At 38.8% G+C, this 16,891-nt stretch overlaps 1 long non-coding RNA gene across 2 annotated transcripts; it reads left to right on the top strand.

Annotated features, from left to right (window-relative positions):
- The first annotated feature begins 987 nt into the window (after positions 1 to 987).
- On the top strand, positions 988 to 5,827 carry LOC140603387 (uncharacterized). Of its 2 annotated transcripts, none has more exons than XR_012006363.1 (3): positions 988 to 1,627; positions 2,189 to 2,300; positions 5,058 to 5,827. It is a non-coding gene; the product is annotated as an uncharacterized lncRNA (long non-coding RNA). The 2 variants fall into 2 exon arrangements; XR_012006364.1 differs by lacking the exon at positions 5,058 to 5,827 and adding an exon at positions 2,762 to 3,203.
- The last annotated feature ends 11,064 nt before the right edge of the window (positions 5,828 to 16,891 follow it).

Raw genomic sequence — 16,891 nt, 5'->3', positions numbered from 1 at the left:
AGGGGGAGAGAGAGAATCTCAAGCAGACTGCCTGCTGAGCATGGAGCCCCACAAGGGGTTCGATCTCATGACCCTGAGCTCATGACCTGAGCTGAAATCAAGAATTGGATGCCCAACTGAGCCACCCAGGCCCCTCATAAGCCTGATTTTACTGTCTGCATTCAGTTTCTAAGAAATAGCTGCATCTTCTTGGCTCCTAAGTCTTTAATAGGAATAGAAAGCATTAGTATCTCATCACAAACCTCTCTATGGAAAAAAAGGCAATATTTTTAAATGGTCAGTAGTAGGAGATGGAGGAAAAAGAGCAGTTGTTTTTTGTTTGCTTGTTTTTTTAAAGATTTTATGTATTTATTCATGAAAGACACAGAGAGAGACAAGATATAGGCAGAGGGAGAAGCAGGCTCCATGCAGAGAGCCTGATGTGGGACTCGATCCCAGGACCCCAGGATTACCCCCCAAGCCAAAAGCAGACGCTCAACCTCTGAGCCACCCAGGCATCCCAAAAGAGCAGTTTTTAAAGATCTCTCTAGACAAAAGGTATTATCCAAAGGGTTGTCAGGCCCTGGACCAGAGATGCTATGGGGGCTCAAAAACTGGATCCTGCCTGGGCAGTGCTGGGAGATAGGAGTTGTAGGGGACAGAGTGGAGCTGACACTGGAGCGTGAGTGGCTCAGAGCTGGACATAAACCAAAGAGGAAATAGGCATCCTCACATCAGCAATAAAGAATTAGGAGGCTATATACACCCAAGGGGAAAGTAACTTGAAGACTCCAAAGTCTGAATGGGTAGGTCATTACAAACTGAGAATGCCACAGAGAGGAAAAGACAGGGAACCAGAAACTCGGGAAGCTGTGTGGAGCACTGGCGCCAGTAACAAAAGACCTTAATAAAAAGACCCAAGTCCTGTTTGTGGTGTAGTTGGAAAGACATGAGCCAAAAGAATCTGGCCTCAGATCCCTCCCTGACCACACCCTGTGACCCTGAACTTCTAGTCTAGTGCCCCAGCGCCTGGCACAGAAAAGGGAGAAATGAATCACCATGAAACCCAGTTTCTCAAGTGCAGAATAGGGATTTTACCTGCCTCATAGAGTTGCTATTAGGGGAAAAAAAAAAAAAAAAAAAGAACGTAGTAAAGGTATCAGGAAATACCTAACATGCCTTCAACAGGTGTTCTGTAAATACTAGTTCCTTTTCCTTCTTTTCAATTATGGTCATCCATATTTACTTTCAGTTGGGGCAGGGACAAGGAGTGAGATAACAAGTAAAGGTCAGTGGTTCATGTAGCTTGAAACAGAAGTGAGAAGCAGGAGAGAAAGCCTCCCACTGACACAGGGTTGGGAACTTGCCAGGGGGATGTGGTATATTTAAATTGTTGGTGCCTTTTAGAAGCAGCTTCCAGCTGCAAATTCCTGTTAGGACAGAATTGCGGGATGTTTTCTTTTTTGAATTAAGATAACTTAATGCCTTAAAATAGCCTGGTTAATTTTTGTGAGTGATTTCTTGACTTTATTTCTACTGTCAAGAAGCTTCTCTTGGGAGGACATTGCAGCCCGGTGGGAAGTATGTATCCACGATCAGTGGCATGTAAGGAGAGCGAGAAGGATCATCTTGAAGCTGTGTTTGCAAAGTGAGCAAAATGTTTTTCCTTCCATGATGTGTTATTCGAAGTGGGTTGTTAGGTGTGTGGGGGGAGAGGAGGGGGGTGTCTTGATGAAGAGAACTTTTCCACTACAAAAAAAATTATCTAAAACTAAATTCTGATGATATCATTCCCTTGGTTATAACCCTCATCAATCCCACAACCTTTCCTCCCCACAACAGTACCCCAAGGACAAAATCCAGGCTCCTCAGTATGACAGACAAACCTTCATGATCTATCCTTAGCCTTCTGTGTGGCCTCACTGGTCACTTCTCCACCCCTCCACAATAGCCTGAAGCCAAACTGAACTATATAAGATTTCAATAATGTCCTTCATTCTCTCTGAATCTTTGTAAATGGTATCTACTCTACCTGCAATCTTTTTCTCCTTCTACCCTGATTATCTTCAAACTCCTACTTCTGCTTTCCATCCTGCTTTAGAAATCACTTCTTCCGGGAAGTCTCCCTGAGTCTCCTGAGCCTGAGAGGTTCCCAATATCTTTCCCTCTTTCGTGCTCCTCTGGTACCTACTGCTTCTTTCTATTGCAGCAAAAATCACTGTATAGTATTATCTACATACTCATCTTTGTCCCCCGCAAAACTGTGGATGGTTAAGGGAGAAGACCTGTCCAGTCAATCCTGTATCCTGAACACCTGAAAGGTAATAAAATATTCAATAAATATTTGTTAAATAAATGAGACAATGAACTGAAGGTGTCTTATCTATATTTCTAGAACTGATATGAGTACCTGGTGCATAGCAGGATGCAATAAAGTTATGAGGAATGAAAAGATGAAGGAATGAATCAATGCATTGCATCATTGTGAAAGCAATGTGAATAAACTATGCAGTTATTATTTGGATCTCAGGATAAGCCTTTGTATTAGTCTCTGTACAAGTTTTGCCCTAGCTCCCAAATGAGCTCTGCTACCTCATGCTCAGCTTCCGGGCTTATACTCAAGCAGAGTTATGGTGTATGTCATGTGTTGGAGCTATCACCTTCTGCCTTGGTCTTTGTTTCCAGATACACTCTGACTTCCTGCTATGGCTGATGTTCAGCATTGAACACCAATGGTCACACTGAAGGTTCTGACATTAGATAATCGCTTCCTCTTTCATAGGCTGTTTCTGCAAGGACTTCCCTAAATGCCGAGTGATCCCATGCCACTATATAGTATGGGAAAGCAAAACCTCAATACATTTGGATATGAAGAATGGATTGAGACTGAGAACCACCAATACTCTGAAATCCTGGTCTTCTTTATAGGAACCTCAGTCCTTGGCCACTGAACTTCAACCATAATGGATTTGAGTTTGCCATAATCCCTTGAGCTTTGTTTTGAACTGTTGACAATCTTTGTGGTCATTGTTTTTCTCTAGCCTCTATTATGTATTGGCTCAGTTTTAAGTTATCTCTTAATTTTATTCCTTTATGTATGTTATAGCCCATGATTTGGAAAATAGAATTTATTGCTGTTGACTCTATTCCCCCCAAAACCATGTTATCATTTGTTGACATCATAGTAAAATTTCAGCATGAGTTTTGAGGGAATAATAATCCTAAGAGAGGGGATCCCTGGGTGGCGCAGCGGTTTGGCGCCTGCCTTTGGCCCAGGGTGCGATCCTGGAGACCCGGGATCGAATCCCACGTCGGGCTTCCGATGCATGGAGCCTGCTTCTCTCTCTGCCTGTGTCTCTGCCCCTCTCTCTCTCTCTGTGACTATCATGAATAAATAAATAAAATCTTTTAAAAAAAATAATAATCCTAAGAGAGCTGAATCTTGAAACACTGTGTTATAAAGTGATTGCTCACCTTCACAGGCTCGTCTTTTACCACTACCCCACATTACTTTCATTTCATGTGTTAAAAGTATCTAGTAAGACAGTCTTTAAGGTCTTTCATTATACCATTTTCATGCCCCTGGGGTTTCATGCTATCTTACTATCCGATTTAGCACTACCCTTCCCTATTCTTCATTTGGCTGATTTGGTTTAGGATGTTATGTTTTCCCAAATCTCCTTGGTAAGCACCCAAGACTGAATATTCATCTGTCCTATAGTAACAATCTATTAACTGCTTTTTTGGTAATTAATTAGCTTGCAACCTCTGGATAGTAGGCTGAATAATGGTCCCCAATGGCATGGTTCTAATGCTTAGAACCTGTAAACAATACCTTACATGGCAAAAGAGGTTGTGTAGATATTATTAAGTATCTTGAGGTGGGTTATCCAGGTGAGTCTTATCCCAAGAACCCTTATAAGAGAGAAGGAGAAGATTTGACAAACAAATGAAGAGGGCACATGACAACTGAAGCAAGATATTGTTTCATGGGCTTTGACGATGGAAGAAGAGTTCCATGAGCTAAGGAATCTAAGGACTGAATTTGCTGAAGCTGGGAAAGACAAGGAAATAGATTCCTCCCAGAGTCTCCAGAGGGAGCTCAATCCTGTCTGTACTTTGGTTTTGCCCATGAAACTGTTTTGGACTTCTAATTTCCAGAATAGTAAGAGAATAAAGGTATTTATGTTTTAATCCACCGAATTTGTGGCAATTTGTTACAGTAGCCTGAGGGAAGCTAATATCCCTCCAAATTACTTCTGACCCATTCATCTGGTTTCTATGAGAAGAGATTTCTCTTGCCCCACTTTTACTCCTTTGAGTTTGGTTCATGGTTAGAGGCTATTTTCTGCCCTAACATTCTTTTCTTTCTCCTTAGCACATTGTTTGTGTGGGGACAGGGCCTACATTTGTCTTGTTAATCTTGGCATCCTTAACCTTTTGTCTTGAGAGTTTTGCACTTGATTATATAAAATTACTGTTTACCTTAAAAAAAAAATATCCCCCCTCCCCCCAGTTATTTCACCAGCACAAAGGGGTTTATTCAGGAATAACAGAGAATTGCAGCAAGCAAATTATGGGGGAAAAAAAAAACATAGGCAAGTCCACGGAACAAAGGAGAAGAATGCAGAATGTTCTTTTATAGAGGAAAGGGGTTTGGGAAGACTGTTAAAAACAAAATGACCTGTTGGAGTAAACTTGGAACTTGAAATATAGTAGCTTTTCATTGGCTGAGTTGTGAGCATTTCTTATAGGCTGGGCTGTTGCCAGGGGAGAAGAAAAGCCTTTTTTCCTCCTGCTCAGAGTAGTAAAGTAGTATCCATGTGCTGGGTCCCTCTTTTCCTGTTGAGTGTTGACAAGGAGTGATAGGATGTGACAGCTTCCCCTGCCAGCCTCCCAACTTCATTCTAAAGATTCTCTTTTATTTATTTTTATATTACCCAGATTAGACCATTTGCAATTTCATACGATTCAACTCAATAGGTTCTCAATAAGGTATGTGGAATACACACATCTAAGGAGAAGGGCATTTTAAATTGTCAGGGGCTAGTCCTGAACACAATCCCCATGTCTTACAGTTTCCTAATCAGAGGAGCTGGGAAGATCACATGAGTGAGGAAGTCCTGCTGCTGGAAGCTTCTTTTCTTGTAAATCCTGCCCAAAAATACAATAGCTGCACTCAATGACTGAATGTTAGCAAACCCAAGGCTCTAAGACAAAGAAGAAGATTCTGGATCTCATCATATGAAGTCTTTTGCGGTAATTAGTTCCTTAATCCTGGCAACAGGATTTTATTCTCAGGAAATTGAGATACAGACAGCTTAAGTAGCTTGCCCAGGGTTGTGTTTCTTGCTAGTGGCAGTACCAGGATTCAAATTCAGAGTGACTCCAAGCCCCACCCTCCTTCATTGCCTTTGGAAAGTACCACTCCTGGTAGGGCATTAGCACCACAAGTAGCCTATGAGAAATTTGTGTGTCTGCCTGTACTGATGGGGCAGGTGTCGCTGGGACATGGCCTGCTAGGGAGGGACTCTTGAAAGTGTACCCAGGCACCATGAGCCCCACTATTCGTGAAAAGGAAACAGTTCTGCTGATAACTCTTCCTCCTTCAAAGTAAATCATGTTTTCTGTAGCGTGAGAGCTAATATTTTTGCCGGAAAACTGAAATTTGACGAGACCTGTAAGTTTAAGCAGTTCCGAAAGGTCATGGGAAACAGGAGCAAAGAGAATGGATCTGTTCAAAAGTAAAATAATTGTATACAAAGCTTCCTTAGAGTATCACTGTATTATTAATATAAAACTAACAAATTTATGCTATTATTGTATTATCATTAAGGCATGCTTTTTTTTGAGGATACTTTTCCTTGATAGGCTTATTTTCCCCTGAAGTTTATTAAGTTATAATTGACAAAATTGTATATATTTAAAGTGCACAACATGAATATATATATAATATGTGTGTATATAATATATATACATAAATATATATGACCACAAGCAGTTAATTAACACATCCATCGCTCACATCATTACCTGTGTGTGTGTGTGTGTGCGTGTGTTAAGAATACTTAAGATCTACTCTTTTAGAAAATGTCAACTGTACAGTGCAGTATTATTTACTATAGCTATCATGCTCTGCATTTGATCCCCAAAACAGATTCATTTTATAACTGGAAGTTCATACCCTTTGACTGACATCCCTCCATTTCCTCCACCCTCCCAGTGCCTGGCAACCACTATTCCACCCTCTGTTTCTATGTTTTTCACTTTTTAGATTCTGCAAGTGGATGATACCACACAGTATTTGTCTATCTCTGCCTGACTTATCACAGATGAGTTTTTATATTTTCTATATAGCAGACAATTTCCTCAGATCTATCATTTTGCAAACTCAAACCAGGTTTAGCGAAAGTAACTCAAAGTGGGTTTTCAAAAATATTGATGGTAGATTCATCACTTCCTTACTTGCAGCTTGAATGCACTCATTGAGAACTTAGGGTTTTTTTTTCTGATAGAGGCTGTTGATGTAGCCTCCTGAGATCACAAGCATGATGCTGGTACATTTCTTATTGTAAACATATAAAGATATAAATGTCCAAGTTATCTTATTCTGTGTATTTAGTTGAGCTTCTAAACATCAAGAGGCCACATTTACATAGCAAATGAAAGATATCGAAGGTAAGGAAAATCTACTGTATCTTGTCTCACACAGGGTGCTTTACCACAGAGTAATGTCCTTTTTATTATTGAGGGAAGCACTAGTTTTGAGACTGGCATTGCAATGCCTATTTGCAATTTCCTTCCTTATCACTTCAGAAACGAGACAAATAGTGAGGGGTACTCAGGACCCATATTTGCTATAAGCCTGACACTCTACAAGTTAAATGAAATTTTGATTCAGTTTTTGTCAAATGCAGTATTTGTTGAAAGCCAGCTATTCCTAAGATGCATTGATAGTCACTGCAAATAACTAAAGCTGTTGATTGATGCCTTGTTATTCAACCTCTTTTTCTGGAGTGTATCAATAGTAGAAAGGACCAATTGAGAACATTTATACCTGGAGGTTGGGATTGTGAGTGGAGTTTGGTAAGAGATGTACTTCAAATGAGTGAATTTGGGGAATACTTATTGTGCTATTCTGTGCCTTTCTCTCCACACAAGCCTCAAATAATTAAATCAGTGGGCTTTTAATATGTATTCATAGAGCTCCTGTCATGAACTGGGCACAGTGTTGAATATAGGAGATTCGCTGCAGAGCAATAGAATATCCATCCTTGCTTCAAAGAGTGTTCATTCTAGCGGGATGACAACAAAATGAAGTCAGCAGAGGGGCACCTACAATGCAGCAGAGCCTCAGGCAACTCAGTTTCCAGCCCTGGTTATTTTTATTTGCTCTTCCTGATTCTGCATCCCTTTGTCTCCACCCCACTCTGGGCCAAAGAGGAAAGTCTGTAAGTAAGTAGTGCTCAAGGGACACCCTTTCTCTCTGGCTTCACGTTGTACATGGGGAGCAACAGTAAGAGACTGAAGAAGTGAACACGGTGAGGTCTGGATATTTATCCCCAGCATCTTCCCTGATCTCTCCTCTTGCGCCTTTATTTTTTTTTTAAAGATTTTATTTATTTATTCATGATAGTCACAGAGAGAGAGAGAGAGGCAGAGACACAGGCAGAGGGAGAAGCAGGCTCCATGCACCGGGAGCCCGATGTGGGATTCGATTCCGGGTCTCCAGGATCGCGCCCTGGGCCAAAGGCAGGCGCCAAACCGCTGCGCCACCCAGGGATCCCTTTCTTGCCCCTTTAGACCTTAGTGTTTGACCTGCAGCTACGAGACCAGATACTGCAGTATCTTTGTGGATTTTTTTCACCCTACCTACAACTTATAAATGGTCACTTTATTTATTGGTCCTTAAATTTCTCCCTGGAGGTGATGTATGCTATTTGTATGCATCAGACATCTAACTGGACAGTCTCTAAATTACCACGTGAAGTGGAGTCTTCTGTTGACCTACATGATACACTTTTGTGTGACTAAGTCTCTGAAATGTGGAGGTTAATTAGCAGTACAGCTATGCTTAATATAGCAGCCACTAACACAGCTGAAGCAGTGTATGAAGGTCTTAAACACCATTCAAATCTACAGGATTGGAGGAAACCATCCCAAGTGGTACGGCTCTCTCTAAAATAAAAGAGTAAGTTTGGGAAGGGAATGAAGTGTGTAAAGAGGCTGCATCCTTGAAGGACAGTTGGGCAACTGGCAACCGGAGATGCCCATCATCAATAGCCTTTGAAGAGGTAAGAGGTGGGGCACAAGTAGGCACCAGACATTTAGGAGATGTTTCTTCTCTTGATCCTTCCTGGGGGCAGGGTTCTGCTAGATACCCTGAGGGGCTCTGGCTTGACCTTCTTCCTCATATAAAGAGATAAATATCTGGGAAGCATTTTCATCTTATCTTTCTATCATTTTCCTCCAGTGGAAAGTTGAAGCTTATTAGAATATAAGGCAGAGTCAAACAGAGAAGTTGCATTTTTGCCAGATATTTAGATCTAGTCACTTTGGTCCACGTGGATATTTACATAAATCCACTAACTCTTAAAGTAAAACCATCCGACTTTGAATTACCTTAGGCACAAGTTATTATTTATTTTTTGTTTCATCCTCAACATATAGCTCAGACCCTAACAAAGAGGAAAGATTCAAAAGCATTTATTTAATGAACAAGAAATTAATGACCAAAAGAAAAGTAAAAAGTAAATGAGAGTAGCTTTTCTTCATATCACTGCACACTTTTATTTTATTTTTATTTTATTTATTTTATTTTTTTTAATTTATTTATGATAGTCACAGGGGGGGGGGGGGCAGAGGGAGAAGCAGGCTCCATGCACCAGGAGCCCGACGTGGGATTCGATCCCGGGTCTCCAGGATCGTGCCCTGGGCCAAAGGCAGGCGCTAAACCGCTGCGCCACCCAGGGATCTCCTATTTTATTTATTTTTAAAAGACTTTTAAAATTCGAGAGAGAGAGACAGAGAGAGAGAGAACTCGCCAAGCAGGAGCCAGACCAGAGGCTTGAGTCCAGGATCACAACCTGAGCAGAAGGCAGATGCTTAACCAGCTGAGCCACCCAGGTGTCCCCACACTTCTTTTTTTAAGTAAATCTACAAGAATTAATCCGGGTAAATGAATATCATCCCTTAATGTAATCACCTTAGAGTAGGGGTGAGCAGTACACAGACATTTCGACAATATTACTGTCATTCATAGACTCTTTCAGAATCAGCCATGCATTCTTTCAGACAGTGGCAAATCTCAATCCTTTGGGAAAGGTTTAATTTTTTGAAACTGCTAAAAGTTATACAAACACAACTTTTGCATGTATATATATATTACATATTGTATGTATGCACAAATATACACACATAGAGTTTTTAAAAGGCATGATTGCAAAGTAATTAGATAGTTTTCTTTTTTCTTTTCTCTAATGACATTCAAATGTGCTTGGACATAATTAGATTTCAATGTATAACAATTCCATAACTATTCTGAGCAATGCCAGGCTGAAAAAGTGAGCATATAGTTTATAAAAGTGATGAATTTGAAGGGGAGCAACCTTTTGAATGTTTAGTTACTGGTCTGTTTCTTGAATAAATGGTACCTTATGGTGCCTGATACTCAGTAGATACTCAATACAAATTAGTTGTATGAAATGAAATTATCATTTCCTTATAATTACATTTTAGCCCTTCCTTCCTTCCTTCCCTCCTTTCTCTTACTCTGGGTCTCTTCCACAATTCATGGCACACTCTCACTATTGATCTATTAAAGATCTTATTTTAAAAAAATATTATTTTAACATTTTCCCATTATTTCTGATCCTCACTCCTATCTCCCACCCTTAACTGGTCTTCATATGTTTTTGGATTTACATGTGTCAATAATAATGTATAGTGTTGTTTTGTGAGATAGATTTTTTCCTATTTTTCACTCAATATTATGTTTTTAATATATTTTAATGTTGATGAATCTGCCTCTAGCACATCGCTTTTTCCTTGCATGGTATACCCTTGTGTCTGGTAATGGAGACCTGGAGACTCTAATTGCATTCATTTCCGTGCTACAGTTGAAATCCTTGGCCTATTCCCTTATGGAACTGTGGGTGACTTTTTTAAGATTATTTATTTATTTATTCATGAGAGACATACAGAGAGAGGCAGAAAGACATAAGCAGAGGGAGAAGCAGGCTTCCCAGAGGGAACCTGATGTGGAACTTGATCCCAGGACCCGGGATCACAACCTGAGCCAAAGGCAGACCCGCAACCACTGAGCCACCCAGGTGCCCGGTGGGTGACTTTTGTCTCTGGGGCGTGTACCGGCAAATGACATTGCAAATTTAGTTTCATTATGGTGTCAAATGTCTCTTCAAAAAACCTACATTAGAATGTACCCTATCAAATAGTATGTAAGAGTCCCTGTTTCTTTTCCCCTGGTCTATAGTGTCTGAGTATTTTCCAACTTTCTCATTTTCACCAACCTGGTGAAAGGTTCCTATTATTATTTTAAGTTACATTACTCACACTACCAGAGCAGCAATTCATATGCTTGTGGTCCACTTGGAAATGCCCCTCTGAATATTGCCTAATGCTTTTTTTTTTTTTTTTTTTGTCTTTTTTTATCTGACTTGGTTCCGTGCCTATTGACTTGTCGATTTGCTGGAGTTTCTTATACAATCTAATTTTTGTTCCTAATAATCTGGATCTATATTTATTCTTTTCTAAGTGATTCATATCCTGTGACCTCTTGTCATTTTCTAGACTATTTAGCTTATTTGAGATAAATAGTGCTAATTAACAATACATTGGAAGAATTGTAATGAATCAAGGCCAAATACTCATGCTTCTTAATATTTGTTCCCAATAAGGCTATTCTGTGGGGGAACTTCTGCCAGTGGCACAAATGTCTGTCTCATCTGGCTCTCACTGACTTCTGTTTTCTGATTAAAGATCTCACTGAAGCTAACCACCGTGGGACTGGCTAGGAGGTAAATCCTTCAGTCGTAAAGATTAAGGTTAAAACACTAAATAAACCATAACATCTAAAGCAAATAATAACAGTGTTCTTTCATTTTCGATTATTCTGTCTGTTGACATGCATTTTTTTCTTAGCACGGTATATTAAGAATGGCTTTTTTTTTTTTCAAAATAAGATTACATCAGAGGAGACTGGTAATACAAGAAGAAATTTCTTCCAAAAGTACTTTGTCCTTATCTACTGGATAGACTGAGAATTAAAGATTAATCTGATTGTAGCAATACACTTATCATCTTTAGACAAGTAATTATGAGAATACTTCAAAAAGTAAGCACCAGTATGGCAGTAATTCCTTACAATTGCTTTTTGTGTTTTTTAAACAACCAACACACTGTTCTAAATTCAGTAACCTTTGCCTGCATATAAAAATGCTTGTGAAGAACTGACTTAACAACTTAGTTAACATAGAACTTATATGGACCCAGTGGTGTGTTTCTTAGGCTAAGATTCTAATCCCTTATCATCTGGCTTTTAATTCAGCATCTGAGTTTTATCTTTTTTTTTTTTTTTGAGTTTTATCTTTCACAACATTCTCACACATTCCAGGTTGCACTGGACACCTCACAATTCCCTGAACTCTCACTTTTATGCTCTTGTTCCTCTTCTGGAGTTCCTACTCCCTTCTGCTGAAATCTTCCCCTTCCTTAAGGGCTTAAAGAAAGACCACACCTCCATTATGTCCTCACACATCTATCACTAGATGTGAGTTCTCTTTCCTGTTAAACGCCATGGCATTTAAAATATGCCTCTCTGGGCGCTTCAGTGGCTCTGTGGTCCAACTCTTGATTTGGGCTCAGGTCATGATCTCAGGGTGGTGAGATCAAGCCCCACATAGGTAAGACTCAATGCTGGGCATAGAATCTGCTTAAGATTCTCTCTCTGCTCTCCCTCTGCCTCTGTCCACACCACTCCACCCCCACTCATGTGCACATGCTCTCTCTCTCTCTTTCTCTTTCTCCTTAAAAATAAATAAATAAATAAATCTTAAAAAAAATAAATTATGCCTTCCATAGGGCACTTTTAAAATGATCTATTTCCTGGAATTCTCCATACTGGGATATTGCATTTGTTCATAGACTAGAGTGTAAACTTCGAGGGCACAGCTTAGGTCTTATGAATGTCTATCCCCAACGATGCCTGGCATGGTGCTTTTCAAAAAACAAGTGTGCAAGTAATAATTACTGAATATTAAATGAATTTCCAGGAGATCAATGAACGGTTAAAAATATTACACAGAAGATGAGGAAGAAATTGTCTCATGTTTGCAATGGGCCAAGAATGCGTGATAGTAACATCACTGAAGCCTGAAAAAACTGAGACAAGCTTTCTTAATTCACAGGCCTGTTTCACTATTTGGAAGGCTGTTGTTCTTGACCATTGACTCAACCACTTTAATCTTCATTTCCTCATTTGTGTAATGGTGATAATAATATCACCCACCAAAACAGTTTCATTTAGGATTAAATAGGATAATTTATATGAGAGAGTTTTGCTGAATGTCCATATACTCATTATCTCTTGGCTAGAGTAAGTTTATTTTTGTTAGGATCTTCATGTGGGTATAGACTATATTTAAAATGATGTTGGTGGTAGGTGGCATTTTGCCTGCCTAAATGATAGTCAATGATGAGAAATTTGTAGCAAAAATATTAGAAGGTAAAATGAAAACTTGGTCAATGTAACTGGAGAAATTTTTTGTTAAAACAGAATGTACCCAGGTTGATGAATAAAATTAAGAGATTCTTCTTATATCAGAGCCATTTCTTTGCACATTACTATTCAATTAAGCAATATTTTTTTGATCCAAGAGTTCCTCAGATGAAATTAATAACCAAGTAGACTTTTCAGATTTGGTTGGAATTCTAAGCTTTGCAATTAGGTAAAAAAAACTTTCTAATTTCATCTCAATTTTCTAAGCCATGCTCTTTCACAATTTTATCATAAATTAAATATAAGCTTGAATAAACATGAGGTGTAGTGTCAAAAGCAAATTAATTCTATTGGGTGTCAGTGCTCAGATCAGTGAGCACGTTCCCAGATTCATTTCCCAGTTGTCTGCTAAATGTGTAAGGGGAGGAAGGAGGAAAGAGAAAGGCAAGATTTCACCTTCAACTTGCAGTTTTAGCACAGGAGCATGGAAGAGCGGGATACATGTTTGAGATCCAGAGCCAGACAAATGACCTCAAATCTTGCCTTGCTTAGTCATTCACTGCATGTGACTCTCGGGATTTCAGATGGTGTCTTCATTTACAACATCGGAGAGACGTTAGCTACATTATGAATCTGTCATCGAAGTAGCCTGGGATTTATGTCAAGTATTCACCAACTACTCACACACAAAATCATCTTAATAATTAAAGTGTTGAGCTCAGAAATGCACCAAAGTACATCCATGATACTCTTGAGTTTGAGGGGAAAGATGCATCTTTGCATGGCCAGTGCTAAGCACAAGGCCTGTACATAGTGGCTGAGTGTTAAATGTAATCAGATGGAAAGAAGGACTTCAACTTCATTCTGTGGATACACAGTAAATAACCTGCCATCTTTCATGTTCTGTATGTATAGACATATCTTGTCAATTCTTATCTGGGATGCAGTGGCATTTGACAGGAACCCAAGATCCAGGAATCCTCTAACAGCTGGCTAATACCTCCATTGATTGAAGAATACATTCTACCAAAGGGATATTCTAGGAAAAATCATTCTGTTTATTTTTTAAAGACTTTCCACCAAATCCCAATGGAGTCTTCTTATCGTATAATGCCGTGAGAAAGCCTTATACCATGGGCTATAGTCAGCAGGACAGCTGGTCTTCTTGGCCTCATTTCTCTAGGTCTACACCCTAATCTCAACTTTCCATCTTAATGCTATGATAGTGAATAAAATAGATCCCAAAGAAAAGAAAGCAGACCAATTATTTATTTATACTTCTTATACTAATAATTTGGTAAAATGTCCTGAGTTGTCCTTGGACTTGATATGTGCAAAGCAATAAATCTCTTGTGGGGTTGACATGTAAAGATGAGCTCTGAACACCAATCACTACTTTCTCACAATTTCTACCATGAATTAAATCTGCACCAGCCCCACTGCATTTTTCCTTTTCCAATTGAATATATACAGGTCTTTAGTTGCAACTTGGCCCTTGATAATTTCATCATCTTGAAGCAGCTATTATCCTCGAGAATTAATTTGTTTATATGGGACTGGAGTTATCCACTTCAAGGTTGTTTAAGGGAGAAAATGGAAGATTATAGGAGAAATTTCTGGAAATGGGCTGGTTCTCCAGAAGTATTAATTATCTATTAAAGCCTTTTTCATATTCATTTGCTTTTCCTATTCACTATTCACCTTGACTTTAAGAAAAATTTGATATAAATAAAAGGCAGGGATTAATAGGGAAAATAAGAAAACTAAAATATCAAAAGATAATATGCCAACTGGATATCTATCCCAACAAACAGTCATTGCCACGTCTGTCTAGTCATTCACCTCTCCTCCTTCTGGAAATTGTTTCTCTGCACTCACTCCCTCCTTCTGGGAATGGTTTTTCTCCTATTGGAGGCATCTATTTTGAATGGAAACTGTCACTTGTTGTAAATCCCAGCAACACTTAATGATCTGAGGTGAGTAAATAAATCCAGAGTAACATCCCTCACTGCCTGACCTTAGCTGATTGGTCTGAAAATGAACCCTTCACTCACACTGAACAAAGTACACATCTTTTCCTTAGCTTTTTAATTTGAAAGAGAGAGAGAGAGAGACAGCAGAAACCAGTCATTTCCTGGTGATGACTCTGGAAGACTGAGATGGAGCTGCTGCCAGATTCTCTGTTTCCTGCTGGTGGGAAAACCTTTCCTAAGAAAATGAAGCCAACATGTGGATTCAAGACATGTAGTACATTCTGGAGACATTGGAGTTTCTATTCCCAGTTGGTCTCTGAGCCATATTTGCTCTTTTTGTGGTTATAAGTCTTCCAATAAGTTTCCATTTTTTTGGCTCAACTAGTTTTTTGTTGGCTTGCTGTCACTTTGAACTGGAAATAAACCTGACTTAGGAAATTCTTTTAAAAAATCAAGACCCCAAAAACTCTCACTCCAAGGACAACAGGAGGTTCTAGGATCTTCCCAGGTAGGAGCACTTGGACCTGGAGCTGACTGAGGAGTGGATGTTGCCCTTGCCTGGCTCTAAGCAGAACTAAGCAATTAGGGATTCCAGACAGGGGCAAAGGAAAAGATGGGTACTAAGAGTCCCTCTCCATTAATCTTCTAACCTTTATGAGCTCAGTCACAGGGTAAACAACAAAAATAATAAACATGTAATCAAAGGGGGTTAAAAGCCAGAGTCGGTGACTGGTCTTAATCAAATGGAGCAAACAGGCTAGAGGATAGATAAGAGAAGAGTCCATCTAGTCTACAGATACTTATTTAGGTACTGATACAAAGAGGCCAGTACTTCAGTTAAAGGGTGACTATGACTACACTTGCAGAAGGAAACCCATTGTTAAATGAGTGGTATAGGCATCTCATCTAAGACAATAATTTTATTCTGAACGCTAGTTCCAACATCAAAACAATAATTTTAATAGGAGACTATTCAAGTGATAGTGTTTTAATTCTTCATTTGTATTGTCTCTTCGTCCCATGTAGATAGTTTTTCCCGGTTTATGAGCGAGGTACCCAAGTTAAAAAAAAAAATCCTAGTGGAGTATATCTCCACTTTTACAATATTAGGCTTATAAAAATTCAAATTTACAAGACCATTATTTGTCTACACTGAAAGATTCTTTATTCCCTAAAAAAACTTATCACAGCATTTCTTTAATCTAAATAAAACCTGTTTCCAATATGAATTATTTTGTATGTAACATATTAAGATACATCTCTTACATGAAGAAAAACAAACCTATAAGCACAAATAAATTGTCCAATGTATTTAAATTTGTAAGGTTTTAGTCTGCTGTTGATGATATGTATGAGTTCAGAGGTTGGACATAAACACGTCTCATTCTAGATAAGTCATATTTACTTCGTTATTTTAACAGTTCTCAGATGTTCTCTATACTTTGATTCATTCATGGTATAATTAAGAAGAAGAAGTTGTAGGGTCTTTAGAACTCAACATCCAAAGTCGTAAATTCACTAATACCATGGCAAGGACAATTGAATGGAGGATAATAACCATCATCTCTTAGATGAGTAGTCTTTTAGAACAGAAAGCACTTTCCCATTTATGATCTTATATGAGCCTTATTGTAGTCCTTTGAAGCAGGTATTATAGCCTTTTTAAGGATGATAAAACTGAGACTGGAACATTAAATGACTTGTCTAAAATTATACATGAGGGTAGTACATGGGAGAGCCAGGATTCATATTCATTTCTTGGGCCTGTTTTGCTTTCCAGTACAATACAGCTGCTTCACAGCAAAATACCTTATCTGTCCTTGAATAAGCTGTCTGAGATAGCTTACAAATGACAGTAACAACTTCCTCTTAAGGCAGTTTCCTGTTTTCCAAGCATGATTCTGCATAAGTGGCCCTGGACTGAACTTCTTGATAGTTGTTCAGAAATCAAAGCATGAAATGTATTCAAGCAGCTTCTCAATTACTTAGCTCCAAAACTTTCCTTGGATATGATCCTGCTGTCAGATAACTGATAGATATGCCCCAATTTCTATCTGGTAAATTAACTACTGCTATTTGTCTCTGTTAAACAGATTTAGCAAAATATGTTTATTCTACAACCAACTAAAATGAATACTAAAGTGGAGTAAAACTTCAGTTGTTAATTTTGCATGAATAAGTTGGAGAATAATTTTTAAAAATT

The sequence above is a fragment of the Canis lupus genome, chromosome 14, assembly GCF_048164855.1.
Source record: "Canis lupus baileyi chromosome 14, mCanLup2.hap1, whole genome shotgun sequence".
In the NCBI taxonomy this organism is placed as follows: Eukaryota; Metazoa; Chordata; class Mammalia; order Carnivora; family Canidae; genus Canis; species Canis lupus.
The sequence above is the reverse complement of the archived record's forward strand: the minus strand, read 5'-3'. Positions and strand labels throughout refer to the sequence as shown.